The sequence below is a fragment of the Copidosoma floridanum genome, unplaced genomic scaffold (assembly GCF_036245765.1).
Source record: "Copidosoma floridanum isolate Cflo_tuat_1 unplaced genomic scaffold, Cflo_Japanese_pri ptg000040l, whole genome shotgun sequence".
In the NCBI taxonomy this organism is placed as follows: domain Eukaryota; kingdom Metazoa; phylum Arthropoda; class Insecta; order Hymenoptera; family Encyrtidae; genus Copidosoma; species Copidosoma floridanum.
In genome coordinates this window covers 4331300-4353550 of record NW_028321917.1, presented here as the reverse complement: position 1 = coordinate 4353550, position 22251 = coordinate 4331300, and the positions used below count along the sequence as shown (strand labels likewise).

At 35.6% G+C, this 22251-nt stretch overlaps 1 protein-coding gene across 2 annotated transcripts in view; it reads left to right on the top strand.

Annotated features, from left to right (window-relative positions):
* Mgat2 (alpha-1,6-mannosyl-glycoprotein 2-beta-N-acetylglucosaminyltransferase) overlaps positions 1-22251 on the top strand; it is a 152596-nt gene that overhangs the window by 99060 nt on the left and 31285 nt on the right. For both annotated transcript variants that reach the window (XM_089597817.1, XM_089597816.1), the window contains one exon: positions 12543-12589. The gene's annotated coding sequence lies outside the window, so the exon portion shown is untranslated. The remainder of the gene's footprint in view (positions 1-12542; positions 12590-22251) is intronic.

Genomic DNA, 22251 nt, shown 5'->3' with positions numbered 1-22251 from the left:
TTAAAAAACAGTCTGTATGTTTTTACTAAAATAAAAAATATGTATGAATCTCGACAACTTTATTTTGTCATTGTTACAAACTTGTAAGTTCATGTCTTGTCTCAACTATTGTCTCAAAAAAGTAATACAAAAAATTTTAAGAATACTATACAGTTTCTTAGGTTCTTGTAAGGCTTTAAGTGTAAACGTTTGCAAAATGGAACGGATCATTATGACTTTAGATTTATCTAAAACAAAGAAATACTTTACAAGCAATGAAATTTATATTTTAGAATTACTTTAGTCACCTTATAAGGTGTACCACTATAATTATATATGGTACTATGTAATTTGGAAAAATAATAGCAGTAATCCTTTGTTGTATTATGCACACACGTGATAAAATTTCGGAAAATGCAAGTCTAGATGATGTGAATAGTTTATAAAATTGATTGCTGTAGTAAAAAATTGAGAAAAATTTTTCAAAAAAAGAGAGGGCGGGATATATACATATATATATGACTAGTGGGTAATTAAAAATAGTGAAATCTTCAGTATTCAAGATAAAACTGTCTAAATAGTAAAAAAAAAAAAAAAACATACACTTGTGTGTTTTAATTTTTAATCTTGAATACATCTTGAAGTAGTCAATTTTCACTTCTACATTCCCAATTTGTTTTAATTCAGTTCGAAAACACGTGCACTTGCGTATGTAGATTAAAACTTTATCTTTGAATCTCGGCTAGGTGGATTTACATTCGTAGCTTTTTTCTTTGAATTCATTGGCATAATTTTTTAGAAAACGAATAATAAGCTCAACCTTATCTTTTAGTACCATATAAATAAAAGAAAATAATCCCTATAAATAATCGCGCCGGAAAAACAAGAAACTAGACTTACCAGACAAAACTATAACACTCATGTCAAGCAACAGAAAAAATACTCACTATCATGTTACATTCTGTGAAACACCTGTGAGTCCGCAAATTCAGGTCAGGCTCAATCAAATTATTTAAATTTCGATATAATATGAATGGTCAATGAAATGCATTGTAAATCACAGTAAATTATTTAATGTTAAATTACAAAGAATATAGTTATGAATAAGGTTGTGTTTTCAGTATAAAGTGTTACTCCCAGACTGATAATCCAGATTTCAACTTATTAACAATATTTTACAGTTTCCTTTCAGTCTCAAATGTGTTATTCTTTGCCTGTATACATACTTTTTTTATAGATTCAACCCTATAATACATTAAATTTGCATTTGCTACATTTTGTCATTCAATGAATTTACGGGATCTTTAACCAACATAATTGAATAAACCTAATAAACTTATTCATGAAATACCGAATTTATGTTTTGACTATATTCGTGCGTCTACAGTTTGAACTACATACTTAGTATAAGTAGTAAAATTGGTTCAGCTTTTAACCATCAAGGTGGTGCTACTTATCGCTTGACACCGAGAATATGGCGCATCTGATGAGCTGACTAACCTTATCTGGCTAGTGAGGTAACTTGATCAGAAATTCTAGTTGGGTGAACTAGAGGTCCGAATTCGGTTGCCAAAGTACCGAAGGTGGGCCGACGGTGGCAACGTGAGGGGGCAAACGGTAGGTCCGAGGTTGGCTGTCGAAATAGTGAAGACCTAACCAAACACTAAGCTTCTTTTGATGGTCTATATAGATATATACGTAAGAGTGAAAGAGCATACAGATATTGCAAACAGGATGTAATTTGAGTCAATAACAAAAAAAAATTTTAAATGCCGAATACATACAATTTTTTTATTTTTAAATAAAAGAAATAACTTTTTGTACTTCGAGGTGACAAAAAAAATTACATATATTGACATAGCTGTAAATATACTGATTGTGAATATTTTATTTTTAATGAAAGCATCATTCTCATACGTTCTCTTTATATTAATCATGTCTACCCTATTTCCATACTTCTTAGAATTTTTAAAAGCTATTCTAATAGCAGTCAAAAATAATGTTCCATCATACTTCGAACCAGAGGATGTATGTACCATATGAGTGCACAAAAACATCTAAAAAAAGTCCGAACTCATCATTTTATAGGTACTTAAGTTTGGCTTTTTTAAAACCCTATACTTTTTGCTGCTTTGTTGATTTAATAAACGATATCTTTTAACTTTTTCACTCATTTTCAAATAACTATACATGGAATGTTTGCTTATATTTTACTAATATAGTATACAAATGCTATAAGTGTCTATACATAACCGCCCATTATGTATATGAGTACGTATGGATATACATTGAAAATTTATACACTTGTATACAGGATAAGGCTAGGTTACTTCGGTTATTTCGGCCGCCTACCTCGGACCTACCGTTTGCCACCTCACGCTGCCACTGGTGGCCCACCATCGGTTGCCTACAGAGGGCCTCCCGAACTCGTTCGGTAGCAACCTTAGATTTCTGATCGGGAAATGACCCAATACTCGACCAGGCACCAATAGTCGATCAGTGCTATATTTATACATTGAAAATCTAACCTAACCTAAATATATAGTAATACAAAATACATGGTTGATCGACTATTGGTGCCTGATCGGGTATTGGGTCCTTTATCTTATGGAATTAATTTTGACTATGTAACGAAGAGAGTATTCGCCTTGGTAGCATCAGCGCTAGCGTCACCATCGGCCGGAAGGGTAACCATAGGAGCCGGGATAAAACGTAAACAAGCATGAGATATAGATATTCACTTGGAGGAAAAATAAGACAGGCCTTATGGCTGGCTTTTAATTATACGATCAGAGTTTAGTGCACGAATGAGACTATACTTTAAATTAGTTATATCTTTACGAATATCTTGTGGGTCGATATCAATGACGGTTTGCTGTAACGGCATACTTACCTTTGTTTCAAAAACATTTTAAAACGTCTTCGTAAGTACAATGCACCACCAAATTTATTGGTTGATCTAACAAAAAAAAATGGTTTCTGTAACTTTCTTATATTAATTGAAACAACTACTAATTCCTTGGTTACCGTAAGCAAATAAAAGAGTGTAATACGAACCAAATTGTTTGGTTGACATCAGATCAATTAAAGTCTGACAATCGTCACATTCACTTCTATGGGGCTGCCCTCATAAATAGTTATGATAAATAAATGTTTTGAAAATAGCTGATTTTGTATTTGTGTGTTGATTATTTATTATTAGAATTAATCGTAATAAGTTTCAGAATTTGCCTTAGGCACTCAATTTAAATGTCTACTACTATTATCCTACGTTAGCACATGCACTAATTTCTTATCAATTAATGGGGTTCAAGCGTTACTTCTAAGTTAATACAGACTAAATAAAAAGTTAAGTTAATAAAAATGTAAGAAATATGCTTACAGATGTCTGAAGACATCTGAAACATTACGAGTAATGATGTTTTTTGATCTTTATAAATAAACCGAATCATTTTTATTCGTTAGTTGCATGGTTGTTAGGGCCATATTTTTGTATAGTTATATGATGTGTATCTGATTTTCATGTTTTTATTCACATTCATTGTTACTTAAAATTATCAGTATCGTTAAATAACTTTAAATATAAAAGGATATTTTTCAAGTAATGAAAAAACAAATTTTTTTATTAGATATCGACCTTTTGTATTTGTATTAGAAGTCCCACAAGCAGTGATGTTGAAAACTATTTTTTCAACCATTATTTTTTTGAAATATATCTTGTTAACATCGTGTATAGTAGCAATGTATTTCAACTTCTTTAACAAAAGTCTCTCAATAAAGTTTGTAACAATTAGTTTTGACGCAAGAAAATTTTCTCACGTCTTTTACTACAGAGATTAACTACCTTATGGAATTAACAGTCAGTTTTTACCAAAGGTTGTATTTAAGTCTAAAAATGTACAAAAAAACATTAATGCAGGGTTGACCCTCTGAATTGAGAAAGTAGTCAAACGTAAAAGTAAACAAATTTTATCAACTGTGCATGGATTCTTACCAAAAATTGTTAAAACAAAATGTTCTTCTCGAATATTTCAATGAAATTTACGGTCAGACTTTAATAAAATTAGTAGTAAATTCAAACATGCTTATGATATATCAGAAACATTCAAATCGACTGGATTTATGAAAAAAAAAGTTATTGATAGATGTATTTGAGGATCATCGATCTTTGAATGGTAATGTATAGGATAAGCGTACGTAATACTAACCAGTGGCCCAGTGCATGGTAGAGCGTTTGTCTCCTGCGAGGAGGGTTAGGGGCTCTTCGGTGTTTACCGTATACCATCGCAGTTAATAATAAAAAATGGTACCATAATTAAATACTCAAAAAACAAGCATGAAATATGGCATAACGGAGTCCAATTAAGTACCCAAAAGCCAAATAAATAACAAGACAAAACAAAACAAGATGAAAAAGAGGCAAAAGTCATCAGACCTTTCTCTTGAACTCCCCACCAAATGTAGAGAACCTCCTTAAGCAAATTGAGCAGCGAACTGATTTTAAAAAAAAATTTAGTTTAATACCTCTTTATTACTCAGTCAGCATCAGTCAATAAGCACATAAATTGATTTTTCAAATGACTTTTCGCGCGAATTTTAAGACTTAACTCAAATTTTGGATTGTGATGTACCTCAGTCGTATCAACAACTTCTCAAAGTTTTATATTCAAAAAAGACTTCTAATCTACTACAGAGCCCCCTTAAATTTTCAATAGTAAGAAAGGGTGGATACATAGATGTTTGCTGATCGTCTCATCTCGTGCAAATGAAATCTAGGTTATGTCAATATCATTAAAACTACAAAGTAACAATAATCACAAATCGACATTTTCAAAACGACAGATATGATCAAGCGATAAAATAAAAGAGTTCAGTTCAATCGGTACTCATTAACCGAATTTCAAGCAGTTAGTGGTACGCACGCATGTACGTACAAAAGTTGACTTGTACGATGCAGATTGTTGCACATTTAATTCCCTTTTAACTTTTTTATTTGTATTTCTGTTCGTGTGTGTGTGCGATGTGGATGTCGTGGTCGTGCACGCTGCGCGCACATACGTGTGGGTATGAGTGAAGTACATAAACAGACAATTTTATTCAAACTAAGTAGTGCAAACAAAAATATATCATGAATAGTTTTAGATCCTTATCTATCATTCGCCCAAACTCTTGACCTTAACCCACTATTCATTCGCAATAAATATCATCCAACTCGTGTGTTAAAAAAAAATAATAATAAGAAATACGAGTTGCAAAGTCGACTATTTCTCAAACCGATTTAACAACCGTCGGACACTGTAATACCTCAGGTGGAAAAGAAGATACCACCTCATAGAAAAGAGAATTAAAAGGGATTAGGGATACAGATAACGCGATTGTGTATAGAAAGAAGCTGGGAGAGTGCAGTATGACAATCGAATGATCGTAAAGTGGGGCAGGTCAGACGTTACGCTAAGCTGGCATCCGTAGTTCAGCTGGAATCTTGGCGCCTTGGGACAGTATAGCGATAAATGAAAAGAGAAAAACGAACGGAGCTGCATAATACGCAACAAGACAGGAGAAGAAAGAGAGATGCCGATGTATTCGCGACTTCTATGCGCATATACGTCTAGCACGAGAGCTTTACGCAAGCTCGAATAAGATTTTGGGGCCGTTGGCCTCCTTTCGATTAATCACTTGGACGAGTAGAGACTCACTCCCTCGCAGTGGTGTAATACACACGCGGCTGATGATGGCACCGGCGACGCGGAAATAGAAAAGATGACCAGCTTCCAACTCCCCTGCTGCGCCATCGCCGTCCTTTCTTTAGCTAGGAGTCGAAACGTACAAAGAAAGAGAGAGGGAGAGAGAGCGCGAGAAGTATGATTTAGATTTCGCACGCTACGGCCAAGTGGAGGTAGCGGAGTACTGGGTCTGTTGGCTACACGCCAGGCTTTTGCCCGAATGACTTGCTCCCCTTGGTCACGTGAGTGAGTGTATAGGTATGGATACATACGTCGTTATGTACAATTCCTCCGATAATTAATGGTTTGGTATGGATTTCACGAGATGACTAGATTTGAGTTTTTTGAAAAATTGTTCGGCTCATACCTCTCCCTCTCTCTTTTCATGAGACTATTTTCCAGCGAATGGGTTTCACATCGTCGAAATTTTCAAATTTTCGTGGTCGTTTTTAGCTCGTCCCACTTATTATGTTCGACATTGTATACCAATTAAATTATTTTATTTCTCTTTAACGATGCCATTAGCTTTGTAATGCTATTTTTGAGGAGGGCCTTTGAAGTCACAGAAGGTTAACATATTCCCTAATCGTTGCTTTGCGTATTTTATGGTTATTCCGTCCATCCAGGTTATTCCGTCAATCAGTTAGAAACCCTATTTTTATCTTCTGATATAGTTTCTAAATTTTATGTTCGTTAATTATTTTATGTGTGAGTTCTATTACTTCTGTTTATTGTTATGATTCACACACTTTCATATGACTAGAGGTCACTGAGAGTTTGATTGGTAACACACTTGTATTTACTTGTATTTTTTAGGGCTTAAAATGACAAATCAAGTCACGTGGGAGCTCGACAAGGTAAATTTGAGAAAGCAGACGAAGCCTCGGCGACCACGCTACTACTTGCTTCAGATTTGCATACTCGAGTTTTCAAAAATCGAAAAATAAGTATTTTTGCCTTTATGCCTGAAGTATTTTGGTTTAAAGCTATCCTACAGGATGGTTTTTATTAATTTTCTGTATACAATTATATTTTTGGTATTAAATATGGACTAGAAATGAGCGTGGTATCGTACATGATAGATGTAAGCGTGACGTTACATATTATGTAATCAGTGTAGGCAGTAGGAAGTTGTTCTGAAATCACCAGAAGATTCGATAAAAGTGCACAGTCTTATACTGGCCATCCTATATATTATTTTTATTGTATTGTGCCGTAATATATTGTTTATAACTATCAACTCATTAAATATTAATTGAAATCATACCCAATCAACGTAGGTATACTCATTCCCACGATAATTGCACCACCTTCGTACCCAATATTGTTTCATACAAGGTATTTTTACACTCACAATTATATTTTTTGCCATATAATTTTATAGAAGTATAACTTCATACTTGGGTATCCAAGCACCCGCTGTCCACTGATTTTATATTACCTAATCACTTGGATATCATATAAGTTGGCAAGTGGCAATACCTTTTACCGTGGCATGCAGATTTATAGAAAATAGTTAAGAACAATGATGCTTCAGAAGAGGGGGCGGGTGGATGACTCTCTCATTGTAAAATCGTCGCATAAATAATCAATAATACAAATAATGAAATGTATATGGCAGAGCGCGCTAGTTAGTGGCCAGTCGACTAGATCATGGGTCAGCAGTGCCGACTCAGCACGTGGGAGACCGCGGTTCGATTCCCGGCCAGTGCGACTTTTTCGAGCAAGTATCTCTGTGAGATTTCACATGTTCTTTTTTACTACGCAATGCTTCTCGTGGAGGGAATGGGCGAACTTCACGCAGTAAAATTGCCTATTTTTCCCTACCCCCCTCCTGTAATGGGAGGCCTCCCATCCCTTTCCTTGTCCCTTTCCCAAATGATCAGTAAAGTAGTGCCCTTATTAGAAGCCAGACGTATAGCATTATAATATTGTATATATATGGCGAATCAAAGTAGTATATGTATGTATGTACCCATAGCCATTAAATAAAGACAGACGAGACTTGACGGCAAATTTTAAATATGCATGAAAATTTAAATATTTCGAATACACCAATGTCTTATTATCCTAACCCTGAATTTTGTGCGCCTTAAATGTGGACACCTTAATTTTAGTTTTTACCAGCTGTAAAAAATTTTTTACTATTTGCTTGGAATTTAGGACTGTAGATCTAAAATCAAACAACACTAAAGATCAAAGCAAATCTTTAATACCAGAGTCTAAACAATTTTAAACTGAAATATGACTAAGAAGTTTAAATAGAAACGTTCGAGGTTGCATACACGAGAGCAGTAGCGTTAGCAAAGAATAAGGTGGCAACTAGTGGTGTTTATTTTGCCCCTTACACGATTTATTACAACCCTTTATTGTATACCGAGAAATCCAATAATATCATGGAATAAATTCTTTGCCGTTTAAAATGTGTTGTTCTATTAAGCATAAAATTGTTAGAAACACTACATTACAACCCAAGTAATATAATATTTAGTTAAACAATAAGTATATTTGTTTTCAATAAATAAGTTGCTTTCAAAATTCTGATGAACGAGCTATTGTACTTCAAACGGCTTATCGAGACATTAATTGTTAAATGACATAAAAGATAAACAAAGTGCTACATTGGATTGGATGCTCGTGAACTGTATAATGAAGGGGTCATTCGTCAATAAAATTTTAGTAAATAATTCTATGGAAGTTCAAAGACCTTAGAATCAACATTAGTTGATAAACTAGCTATACAACACGAAAATTCTCTTTAAAATTGATATCATTATACAAAGTTATTATTACACAAGATATACATGCATCGTTTTCTGTACGTATTTTTGTATGACTATTTTTTTTTTTTTTTTTTTAGCAGTGATTTTATTAAGTATTATAGATCATAAAAAGTATCGAACATTTTTCGTACAGGTGATTACAGGGCTTTTTTTATAAAAGATTTTGGATGAATTATTATCGATTCAGTGATAAATTTAAAATTATGCATGTATTTAATATCAAGTTATAATGAATACCTTTTGATGCTTGTCACCTGCTGTAGAGCAGTTTAAAACTAAAAAATTGTTGGTAATATTCATAGTATTACAATAATTTCAAAGTAAGTTTTAATAAGGAAAATTCAACAATTCATTCAACAATTCACAGTAGCCATAATACTTTTCTACGTGTGTTTACTTATCAACGAGTGCACAAGTTATACCAGTGAGCGATTGAGCCAACAAGTCATTCGTTCATCATTTATAGTATTTATTTCAGTGATCAAAAGTCTTCTGGCTATTTATTCAGTCTCAGTTATCTAATGTTATTTTGCACATTTATATCATTGATATTTAAATACACAATATAAAATTTTAATGTAATAATTGAATAAAGTCATCTTATCTACTAGCTATATTTTAGTTAGTTGAAACTCATCAGCCTCATGTCTCTTGAAAGTTAATAAATCACATCTCTATCCCACTTCGATTGTGCCTTCTCCCAGAGTACAAGAATCACCGAGCGTCTGTTTGCCAGAGCGCAATATGATACAATAAATCAGTAATCATATGTGTAGTAGCAGCAACAGCAATAGCAGATATAGTGTCTCCATATGAGTGTACATGCATGTGTATACACACAGCATCTCTGTCAACGCTGCTCTTTATCACGTCCATACATTTTTATGGCACAACGAGTCATGCGAAATCTGCGCAGGGGCGTATGTCGTACCACACTTTTCTTTCCTTTCTTTTTTTTCTAGAAAAAGGAAATGCATACTATACACGCAGAAAATAATTACAGGAATTTTTAGCGTAAAAGCAACGTAATCCTGTGATAATTTGTCATTACGTAAATTTTTACCGTAGATGTTCATGAATTTTTACCGCGGTTTACAGTAATTTTTATGGTAACTGTAAAATTTATCCAATATTCACTATAATTTTTACTGTACGGCAACGGTAAAATTTCCCCTGAAAGTGCATATAGCTATGGGCAAGGACTGACCAGATGTCTACTGTGGTGGGCTATATACCTAACCCGTACGAGAGAACGAGATAGACGTAACATCTGTATTACCGAAATCAACGTATAAATCAAAGTAGGCGTATCTTTTATGAATGGATGTAAGCGAAGGAGTACTGCATCATGAGTCCAACAATTCGTTAAGTACCAATTCTATTAATGCAAATATCCGCACAGGTCTACAATTTGTAGGTTAGTCCGCGCTTTAGCAGACAATTGATCAGGTGCTCGGCCTTCCCCTCCAGCCCATGTGACCCTGCAGTCTATAGCTATATATACTCTTTCAGGGAAAATTTTACCGCTGCCGTACAGTAAAAATTATAGTGAATTTGGAATAAATTTTACAGTTACCATAAAAATTACTGTCAACTACGGTAAAAATTCATAAACTCCTACGGTAAAAATTTACGTAATGACAAATTATCACAGGATTATCGTTGCTTTTACGGTAAAAATTCCTGTGATACTTTTCTGCGTGTACATCCTCCTATGTATCTTTTTTTGTGATTTTTTTTTGGGGGATTTGATGCTCACGTGCCCCACTTGAATGCCAATATGAATGCGGATAGTCATGTATTGGTTTTAAGCTAAATGTGGTGTAAAAAATTTATTTCTACCCTTTAACTTATACCATATACAAAACAGCTACATAGTAATTCATCACCTTTCGAGTTCACAAAAATTGAAATATCCAAAATCAGTTGCTTGCGTGAGAGAGAGAGAGAGAGAATTTTCTAAGGGAATCCTGAATTTTTCATGTTTTGGTCTCACAACTTAAACAGCTTCTAAGTCTTCGATAAAATATTTTTTCGGTTCTACAAAATAATTAAAAACTTTGTTTATGTTAATAAATTTAAAATCCCATTCCGTAGAAGAATTAAAATACCCGTATTTTGCTTTCAGCATTATCAAAACTGTAAATTTTCCAGTGCGACACAAGCCTGTAACACTAACTTAGTCCATTTTTTGCATCTTAAACTAGAAAAAAACTTTTTGATAATATGAATTTTGTTATGCCTTCAGCGAAAAACATCCCTTGCATATTAGACAAGTATTCAGATCGATATTCCATTACACGACGTTGTAACTGACTGGGATACGAAATATACCGATTTAGGTAGAATTTTCCATATACATATACAACTAAATATATATATATATATATATATATATATATATATATATATATACCTAAAGCGTAGAGTTAAAATATTAACTTCAATGGATGGAGGCATTAGCTCTTTTTTTAATTTTACCTTGATTCTATCAGTATGTGAATAAATAACCATTGTGGCGATGTAAATGCGGCTGAAGTTACTTAAGGCTTATTGAAAGCGACATTAATGCACTTCACATGGGATTTAAAGGGTCTCTTCTTCTTGGTCGCTTCTAATAGTATCATCTAACTGAGGATGCCCTAATCGTGACTTTTAGTTCTATAGTAATTGGTAGTAAATAATAATTCGTTCAGTAGTATTATACACCATAATTTCTATCTTGTAAAATCTTCTAAAAAATGTTACCGGGGTGTACAGTCGGTGAAACTTCGATCTGTCCCGGACCTTATTGCGGAACTATGGCGTGAGGTACAGTTCTATAGTAGGGTTTTGGAGAGATCAAAGTTCCACTGAATGTACACTGCGTATGTAATACAATCGTTTTCATAAAACTAAGCAATATTCGCAATGGAGGCCAAAAAACGTTTTATACCATTTTCAGCTCAAACTTAGATAAGTAATATTATAATTAATTCCCTTACCAAATTACTACTTTTGTGAATGATTTTAGGGGTAAAAACTTAGGTGAAACTTTCTTAGAAATCAATGACTGTGTTTTTTGTAATGAAGATTGTGTTGTACTCCCAACTCTGACATCAGAAAAAATTTTCTTATACTTTTCATGAAAAAAAAAGTAATCATTATATGCAACACAAAGCAAAGTACATTAAATTCTAAAAGCTTATACCAAATCACTTTCTGAAAGGAAAGTCATCATCTCCTCCCTAGTGGTATAATTTACAATTTCACTGTATTTTGTTAAAAAATATTAAGTAATTTTCTAGCTTTGACGTGATAAAAAAATTACTCTGAATGATGTTCAATGAAACGCCAAAAATCAACGTATGCCCAGAGGGAAACAAATGATAAAATAAAGATATGATCTGAAAAAACTCTTAAGGTAGTTGGTGCGAATGTTTATATGTATACCTGATCAAATTAATGTTTATTGAGTAATTTGCTACATAAATTATTCATAATTTACATAATTTCTCATTGAAACAGCATAAAAAATTTTTAAATCACATAGATCTCGAGAAATATTTTAAAATTCTGATAAAGTTCAAAAAGTTTAGGAAAATTTTAACACTACATAGATATACTGAAAGCATTGCAAGACACAAAAATTCAAATATTTAGAAGACGGCACGGCTAATTAATCTAAAATTTTAATATGTTACATCTACAAGTATCTGTAGTAGCACATTCATTGTTTGACAAAATCTGTTAAACGGTTTTTTACATTTGATTTTAATGTCTGTTTTTGACGGGGTTAGTCTACACTTCCAATGGTAAAGAGTCCAACTTTGAAGTTTTGTATCTCAAAAAGGGCACACGCAATATTTTTAAAATATTAACGAACGATGTACTTATAGCGATGTAATGAAGCGATCCTCAAAGTTTAAAGAAAATTTGTTGCGAGTCGATTTTTGGACCAACTACTTTAATAACTTTTTTTACGGTACATAATACACTATTGTAAAAATTGAATGATAACAAGCTTTTATCTGTTATGCGACTTTGTTTTACTCATGATTTTTTTTCTATGTTGCAGATTGGATGAAAAATGGAAGATCATTCGATGCAGATAATCCATTCAAGGTAGTTAAAAAATTCTATCAACGTTAACCTACTAATTATTTTTACTTTGCTTTTGTAGGATTTAAAATTGATTTAACTGGGCTTGAAAATAATTTTTGAGATAAATTTTTAATTATACTGTACTACGACATTATTTAAGGTCAGCAAAAAAACCTTCCCAAAGCAACTAGGAAATAATGTTTGTCTTTGTTTGGAAACGTCAGTTTCTTGATTTTTTTTTCAGTTGTAAGAACAAATTATTAATCAATACTTCCTACTTTTTTAGTCAGGTTATTTTTTTTTTTGATACCAAAAACTATGGCTTCTCTCAAGATTATAATGATGTACGTAGTACGTGAGAAATTCCACAGAAAAACTTCAAATACAGATAACCATTTCATAAGATCATCTTTCTTTCTAAGCTTTGCACTTAGATCTAAGGACTCTTTTTAAAAAGTCATAAATGCTATAAAATTAATAAAAAAAAGCTTTTTCTTAGGACCCTGCCCTAGGGCCCAAAGTGATTCACTAGGCACAAAGTGTGCCCACGGGCCCAAAATTGCACTTTCCACCTACAGAAAGAAAAACAATATACGCAACTCGGGCACAAACATAAACATACAACTACTGTGCCCTTCGGGCTCTCATTTGTTTGTACTTTGTGCTCTAGCGACGTAATTTACCTGTTGAAGATAATTAAGCATGCATGGGCGCGTATGTCGCTCGGCGATGATTGGTGTAAGTGCTTCGATCTGTGTATGTATATGTGCTTGAGGGAGACTGGAGAGTCGCATTGGCGATGTATTCAGTTCGTCCCCGATCGATGAGTAGACGAGAGGTAGAACTCGTTCTACGCATGAACTCATGCCAATACATCTATACATATATATATACACTTCATAGTACCCATAAAACCGTGACTCGCACAAGAAAGGTGTAAGAACTATTCTGTGCTTATATTGTTAAAGTGTTCAAATGAACATTACAAGATATAAAACCGTTGTATAAAACCCTCGTCGACACTCCTCGTATACTATACAGGTCAAACGACCTGCAAACCTTACCTAATGTTACTGACTGTAGTCAAGCCCGGGTACCGGGTGCTCCGCTGGCTTATAACTCAAGGCCACGAATGTCCCTGATACGTAGAGTATCTAGATAATAAATGACAGGTATACGACCGGGACCATGGGATTCTTAAATCTGAAGATACACACATAAACATACATTAATAATGAAAGATTCTCAATATTATTAATAAAAGAAAGGTATGTAAAATCCAAAGTATTAATTGAACAATAACAAATCGTGTGTGTGTGTCTATAATTAACAATAGAGTACGTTATAATAAATCTCAGTGGTGAGACCGCTGTCCCCGATTTATTTATAACTACAATCGGGGTACAACTTCCGCGTCCTACGCAACAGGCAGACCTCGCGAACTAGTACATAAACTTTGCACAATTAATGAAAAGCGGACTTACTTTATTTTCCGACGGCTACAGAGAGTGAAGTCAAGGTCGAAAGATGCATCCTAGAGATGTGAGAACTGGTGAGCGTCCCCACCAGCCAAGTATTCTTTCGGAATAGGTTGGTAGCGCTAACCCCCGGGTGACTCAATACCCAACACCGGCAACGCTTAGCCTCGATGTTCGGGTTCCTGGTGACATATCCATCTAGGCCCCTAACCTCTTCGCGCCTTTTACCGCTTCCTAACTCTCTTCGCACGTCTGGATCGCTCGCAATCCCAAGCTGGTCTGCCTTGACTCGCTCGAGGGATGGACAAAAAATATCAATATTTTAAACCGATATCTAAGGTTCCGATACATCGGTACATCGATATTAAAAAGGTAGATATCGGTACAATATCGATTAAAAGTTAAATGAGTACATATTTAAAATGTGGGTGAGCACCAGTGTTTTAGAAACACCAGCCAAACTCAGAATTAGCAAATCTTGCTATAAAGTACCTTAAGGTAGTTGTACAGCAAATTGAAATATAGGATAGAAAATTATGATATTTTGCAGGATGGTAGATTAATGCATAAAAATAAGAAATCTAAATTTTTGTGACCCGAGGGTATCTATAAAGGGAGATATTCATAATTATTTGCATGCCTTGAGTTTTTGTTTTCATGCCAATTCAACATGGCGTCTTATGGGAAACCGCGGAGCTGTCTGTATATTATCATTCATATCGTTGCTAATATAGGATAGGTTCTGATGCCCTTTGGACAGTAGAAAGATAATTAAATGACAATTATATATTCGCTTTCAAAACTTTCCAAGGGTACTTGTGAGAAAAGTAATTAAATAGTAAAGCGTGAAGAACGTGCATTTGTGAGACGCTATTTGAAAATATGGCAACGCCGCATAATCTGATATTACGCGCGCGGTTTGAAAGGTAAATAGGTACATATGATTGCTCGTAAATCCTGATTACGGCAATCTCTCTTATAGATTTTCAATTATTGTTATAGGACATATATTGTAAATAAATATGATAAATAAATATATAAATAATAAAACGAACTGATATACAAAGAACATCAAAACAATTTTATTGCCATATATTACTTAAAAATGAAATAAACATGTTATAAATTAATATTTATGTAATAAATATGTAATATTCATTTTTTAAATAATTAAATAGCCTATTTTTAACTTTATTATTTTTAGTTACTCGAATCGTGCCATTTTCATCAGCACCATGTAGACTAGATAGGCCATCAAGGCCTCTTTGTTTATAAGCATCGATAACCATTTCTAAAGTAATGTCAGCAGCGATCATTTTTTTTCTAGTTTCTACAGAAGTACAGTCTTTTAACTCGCTATACAATTTTAAATTAGTAGTGCATTTTTTAGCTAGTGCTATTTTTTCTGTTACTTGATTCCATGTTAAAGAACGCTCCAGAATTTGCACTTTTGTAACTCCTAGCTTTAGGACAACTTGCTCCAACAAACCAACATCCCCAAGAGCGTCGTGTGCTTGAAAGCCTGTTATGTTATACTTCTTCGCAAGACCTTGCAGTGTATTGCATCCAGCTGTTTTTTCTCCTGTAATTTGCCTTGCGATAGGAAGTGTATCACAAAATCCGTAGATTAAGGATTGAAAGTACTTATCGAGATAAGTTTTTTCGATAGCCTTCATTAGCCTGTTATAATCAAAAGTGCAGTTATGGGCTACAAGCACACACTTTCTTTGAAACCTAAATAAAAATATATACAAACTTACTAAAGCCTCTTGCAAATTAACGGTATTTACGATTTCTCCATTCAATTTTAAGTTTCCATTAGTGAATGTTAATCCGTTAACTGCACTGGCTTTATCATTTATGTTTTGAGTAGGTTTAATGTATATACTGAATTCGTATGCTTCATACTTCACAGCAATTTGAAGAATGTCACAATCGCTACTTGTACCTCCAGTCTCTGTGTCAAAGTAAACTATAATCGGCTCTGTACTATAAAGTATGCAAGCCAATTCAATACTCTCGTATACATCATCCATCAAAGATACATTTGACTCATACGTTGTTCCTTCAGACAATTCTGTTTTGTAACGAAGTTCTAATTTTTGTTTTTTTAAAAATAAACGTCGCCTTTTATATTTAACTATGGTTGATCTAATATATCTATTATTTGAATATTTATCTACTTTGTTACAATACTGTTTGAGTTTTTTAGTAGGAGACATTTGACTTTTGTCTAAAAATTGCAAAATAAAATTTTCTCCCTCATTCTTTTTTAGAACTGCTAGATTAACACGAGTGTTATAAGATTGAGAAGTTCTACAGAAGTCTGATTTTGGAGCCTTGCTAGCAATCATAGCTTGAAAACTTTCATTAGGATTACTCAATGCTGCTGCGCAAAATTGATGAGATTTGTCTGCGAGTTTACCAAAAATATCTTTAAGTATGTCATACAATTTCGGATCTGTAAAACCTTCTCCAATTACTGAGTGCTTATACGATGTTGGATCCATCGAATACTTACACCAATCTCCACAATTTTTGTGATTGTTAAAACAATGCTCTGGAATGTTTCTTATTGCACTAGCCATTGTTACTGCTTGGCATTTATTTTGTGCTACACAGTAATTGAAACATTTAACAATGTACGATATACTTTTTGAATTCAATTCTTTTGAAGACTTTATATGTTTATATAATTGAGAAACTACCCCTTTGCTCGTATGATTTTTATCATCTTGTTTGGGCAATTCATAATCTACAGCATTACGAGCTGCTGCGATGGCAGTAGAGTCACAATCGCCAATAAAAAGTCCAAGTTGAACGTTCACAGCCGACAAAATTTTATTACAATCAGTAACAAGCAATCTGGCAGCTTCAGGCTCCATTGCTTTTGCACTATCTGCAAAATTTTTCTTACAATCGTGATCACTTTTGTCATGACCAAGATCACACATCCTGCACTTTCGATTCAACACTACTTGTGACATGACTTTTTCAGAAAAGTATCCTACGAAGCCTCCTATACCCGATAAGCTGTCGTAGCTCCTTCCAGATCCTTTCGTTGGCCATCCTGTATCAAATGATCCTCCAACTCGAACAATATTCTTAGGGGAGATTTTCTCTTTGTCGTTTGATTTGAAATCAGGAAATAAGAAGTTTTCTTGCAAATGATCGGGTCTGGAAAGGTAGGAAAAGTAAGTGTTTTCTAGATTTCAAAGTATAATGTACACTTTATTTCATAATTTGATTTGTATAAATAGTAGCATTACATGATTATTAAAACTACGTTAAATTAACAAAAATTGCTTATAATTAATTTAAATAAACTTATACTGAATAAATAAATTTAATTGTCGAATTACATTTTTTGTGTAAATATTTGTAAAAAAAATCACTTAAAAAATTTAGTATAATTTGTATATAAAAAAAATTGTAGATAATAGTGAATTAAAATTTTTTTGTGTAAATATTTGCAAAAAAAATCACTTAAAAAATTGATTATAATTTTCATATAAAAAAAAATTGTAAATAGCGCAAAGACATTTTTTAAATTCATTACTAGTAACTATATGTATAAAATTAACTTACAACAATTTCTTCAACTCGTCTGATCTTTCAATTGTAAGTTCTCTCTCTTCTTTTGTAGCTTTCATGCAACTCTCTCGAACCAATTTTTCCACTACCAAACCAACATGTTTTTCATGGGTCCTATAAGTACTTGGATTTAGCGGTGACACTCCCACCGATGTCAAAACTTTGTTCAACTTAGTAAAACCTCCTCCTCCGTTCAATGTGCCTATATACAAAATAAATAAAAAAATATAATTAAAAATCATTTCAGAACTTGTTCAAATATATAATTTGCACTTTATATAATTACCAAGCACCGCTTTTGTATTTGTATTGAAAATCATTTTATTTGTCCCAGGTACGCTTTGCTGTTTGTCTGTAAGAACGTCGTTATAATTTCCGCATGCTCGGCATTCAATATAATACGTCGTACCAAGGCCTATGGGCTTACTAGTAGTCGCATCCAAAAGAGATAATACATTTTTGCAATGCTTGCAAATTAATTGATGTGCAATCATTTCCATGTTCACAATTTTACAACCTTCGTCTTTCAGATTGATGTATTTTGATGGTTCGCGTGATGCAAGTGTAGATTTGACTGCGGTTTTGAGGTTACGCGCTTGCTTACAACTTTCACGGCGAACATTCCACACGTTTCGGCCGGTTTTTTGCTGATTAATGCGTGCATTATATACTTTCTCGCTTACCCTTACACCTTTCCAAAAAAACTTCTTATTTTTTTCTTTGGGCATGACTATTTTATTAACTAAAAAAAAGATACACACGCTTCTCCTTTTGCTACAGCTGATCAACGAAGTGCTCCTTCTATGATGCTCTGAACACACACTTACAGGCGCACACACATGACCGCAAAGCGACGTTGCCAGATCGTTCTACTACAAAAATCAAAAAGTTTCATGACTTTTGCGGTACCTGTACAACTACCTTAATATTATCGCAATGTCTGTTCCATCAGAAAGACTTTTTTCAAAAGCGGGCTTAACTTTAACAGATAATAGAAACAGGCTGACACCCCAACATTTCCAACAATTATATTTGTTGAATAAAATTTTCACACAATTTATTACATCACTTCTTCCTAATATTAAAAAAAATTTTTATTGAAAATTCATCGATTTTGTAGATATCGATATTTTTTGAGCCATATTTTTTGATATCGATAACTTGAGTTACGATACTATAGATTTTCAAATATCGATATTTTTTCAGATATCGCGCATCCCTAGACTCGCTCCGCTCTCTGTTGCTTCGCTCCTCTCCTGTCTCCCCTTCCCGCTCCCACGAACGCCTCGCTGCTGCGCCGTGACATCCCCCTCCAAGACGTTTGATATTCGCTATACAACTCTACGACCTAGGGTTCGCGGGTACTACGTTCACCTGGCTGGACGAGGAGATTGAAGCCCAATGATCTAGTAAATCATTTGTTTATTCGGAGATATATATAAAAAATTATACCCTCTAAGTGAGTTTAGAGTGTTTAGAGTGTTTATTATGCCTTGGGGAAGACCCCCATCTGGCCAAAAAAGTATAATACAGTAGGATAAGCAGACTTAAAACTAATTTCAATAAGCTAAAATTGTAGCGAACAAACAAATTACAGTAAGAGAGCAAGGTGTGAGATTACAAATTGAAGAATTAATCAGACTTGAGCGCAAGGCAAATAATGTAAGCCACTTAAAACTAAAAATAAAAGGTAATACAACATAGCAAGGTAAATTGAATGCGTGAGAAAGCTAGCTTGATTAGCGGAAGGATGTGAGGGCAATGGAAATGCGAAGGAAAAGCGTTTAGAAGGTTGTGGGATGCGAGAAGGCTAGAGTAGGCTAACAAAAGAAGGAAAGTGGTGAGTGAGGATGGTTTGTGGTTGGGAAGTTAAGAGGGACAGGTGGAGGGATTTATGTGCAGAGGAGTCAAGTGGGGAGAGAGCAGGTGAAGGACTAGGTGGTAAGGTAGGCGAGATAAAGTGAATGATGGTTGGTTCAAGGAGGAGTCATTAGAGGCAAGATGTCAGAGTTGGGCTATGGTGTTGTGTATTGTGTGTGATGGGAAAGGTTAGGTTAACCACGTCAGAGCGTCCGCTGTTAATTTGAGGTCAAGGTTGAAGCACTGTTTACGCTATGCAAGCACAATTCCCTCCCACTCTACACGTTCGATCCACTCGCTCTGGTCGCGCTGCAAGAGGGTATTATGGAGTAGGATTTGGAATGATGAGTATGAGTGATCGGCAAGGTTTATTGGAGAAAGTGAGTTCAGGAGATCAGATGCTTGAATATAGAAGGAATCGTCGCGAGCACGGGTGTAGGAGGGAGGGACGATGAGCAAAGGTTGTGGGCGGCGAAGGGTGCGGGAATTGGTGACTGAGTGGGGTGCAAGGCGAAAACGATCAGCGAGGTATGTAGGGCAATGAAGGCGAATTATGTTGAAGGCAAGACACCCCAAGTGGTACTCACGTCTACGTCGAGCAAAGAGCCAGCCCAGCTCCAATCGTAATGGTGTGATGTGAGCATCTCTGGGAATATTGCCGGCTACGAAGCGAACACAAGCATTAATGGCTCTCTGCATTTTTAATTTGCGTGTGACGTCCAGTCGAAAGAAGACCGATGAAGCATAGTCCAGATGCGGAAAGACCAGAGATTCGATCAGGGATTTGCGTAAGGTACGAGTTAGGTCATGTCTATTGAATCGCAGGGAACGGAGTGTGTTATGTACCTTCTGGTTGATCCTATTAATCTGTGGGGACCAGTGGAGTGTGGGGGTAAAAACAACGCCCAGGTTCAAGGCCTTCTCCACAACAGGGATCGCGATGCCATGAATATGAATGGGTATGAGGGATGATTGATCTAGGCGAGAGATGTAGGCGAGGCTGCCGAGAATCATGGCCTTGGATTTACGCGGATTGAGGCTTAGGCCATTACAATGAGCCCATGCCGCAATGGCTTCAAGGTCACGATTTAGGCGGGCAATGGCCTCATTGATGGACGCAAATGGACAATGAAGGTATATTTGGGTGTCGTCAGCGTAAATCATATGTTTAGAATAAGAGAGAGAGGTGGGGAGGTCATTTATATACAAGGAGAAAAGGAGAGGGCCAAGGACACTTCCCTGGGGAACACCCGCGAGAGCGGGTCGCCAGTTGGATATGGCTTCCCCGTTACCCCCCCCCCCCCCCCAATGGCTTGATGACGATTTGAAAGGTAGCTATGGAGAAGAGTTAGAGCACTATTGGAGAGATTGAGATTTTTTAATTTGTGGAGAAGCTTCAGGTGGGGAACGGTGTCGAAGGCTTTAGAGAAGTCGAGAAGAACTAGTATGGTGACCTCCTGACGGTTTATTGCCTCTCTAATGTCCTCAGTTACGCCAAGAAGAGCGGTCTGAGTGCTGTGCCCCCTCCTGAAGCCCGATTGACGGGGATCTAGTAGATTATTGGATAAAACTAATTTAGAGAGCTGTGAGGATAAAATACGTTCAAATGCTTTTGAAAGTTCGGAAAGAGACGCTATGGGACGCGTGTCAGATGGGGAGGAGGGGTGACGTATTTTAGCCAGGGGGAGCAACAGGGCACTTTTCCAGAGGGTGGGGAAGTGCGAATGTTGTATTAAGCTATTGAATAGAAATGTGAGAAAGGGTAGGATGAAACCGAGAGTAAGGCGAAGCATTGAGTTCGATATACCATCATGTCCAATTGCTTTAGATGAGGATGTGGTGATGGTGTGAAGTATTTCGTCGGATGTTGTGGGTTCGAAATGAAAGACTGGTGCCGAAGAGTGAGGAGAAGGGGTGCGAAGTAATGTATTTAGGTTGAGTGAAGTGAGAGGTGAAGTAGATGCGGGGACGATGGAATATGTAGAGATAAGAGTATCCGGGGAAAAAAGCTGAGTGGGTGATGGAAGGTTTTGACTGGTGAGGTTGAGTTTTCGAATGGTGGTCCATTTATCTTTTGAGTTTCGTGATGAATTTATGAGGTGAGCGAAGTGGGAGTTTTTAGCAGTGGAGAGACTATTCGATACCCTGCTGCGGAGGCGGCGATAGCGCTCAATGTCTGTAGATAGGCCAGACCGGCTGGCTTCGCAGTACGCCCTGTCTCTCACCAACATCATGTTCCTGATCTGATGAGTGACCCACGGCTTTCTTCGCGATGACAAGGTGATCCGTCTGTTTGGAGCCAGTCTGTCAAAGGCTTCAAGTATAGTGGTTGAGAAAAGAGAAGTCAGAGTGTCGAGAGATTGCGGGTTTGGTTGAGTGCATGAATTGATTAGAGATGAAAGGGACGGAGTGATATGGAATGAGAGTTCTTCAGAGTTTATGTGTTTGAGGTTGCGGGCCGTTATAGTTTTGGTGATACTTGGTATATGGAGAAAACGAAGGGTGATTTCGATCCAGTTATGACCGGCTATGAAGGGGGCGGTGGACTGTTGGTAGCGAATTAGCGAGGTTGGGTCTTTTATAATAAAGATGTCTATCCAGGTGTGCGAGGGGTTATTGCGGTAGAAGGCATGGTGTGTTGGATTGGAAGGAACCAGGTGGAGGGAGTATTCTGAGATCTTAGTGGAGAGAAACTGAGAGGAGAAGGATGAAGTGAGCATGTTGATGTTGAGATCGCCAGTGATGATGATA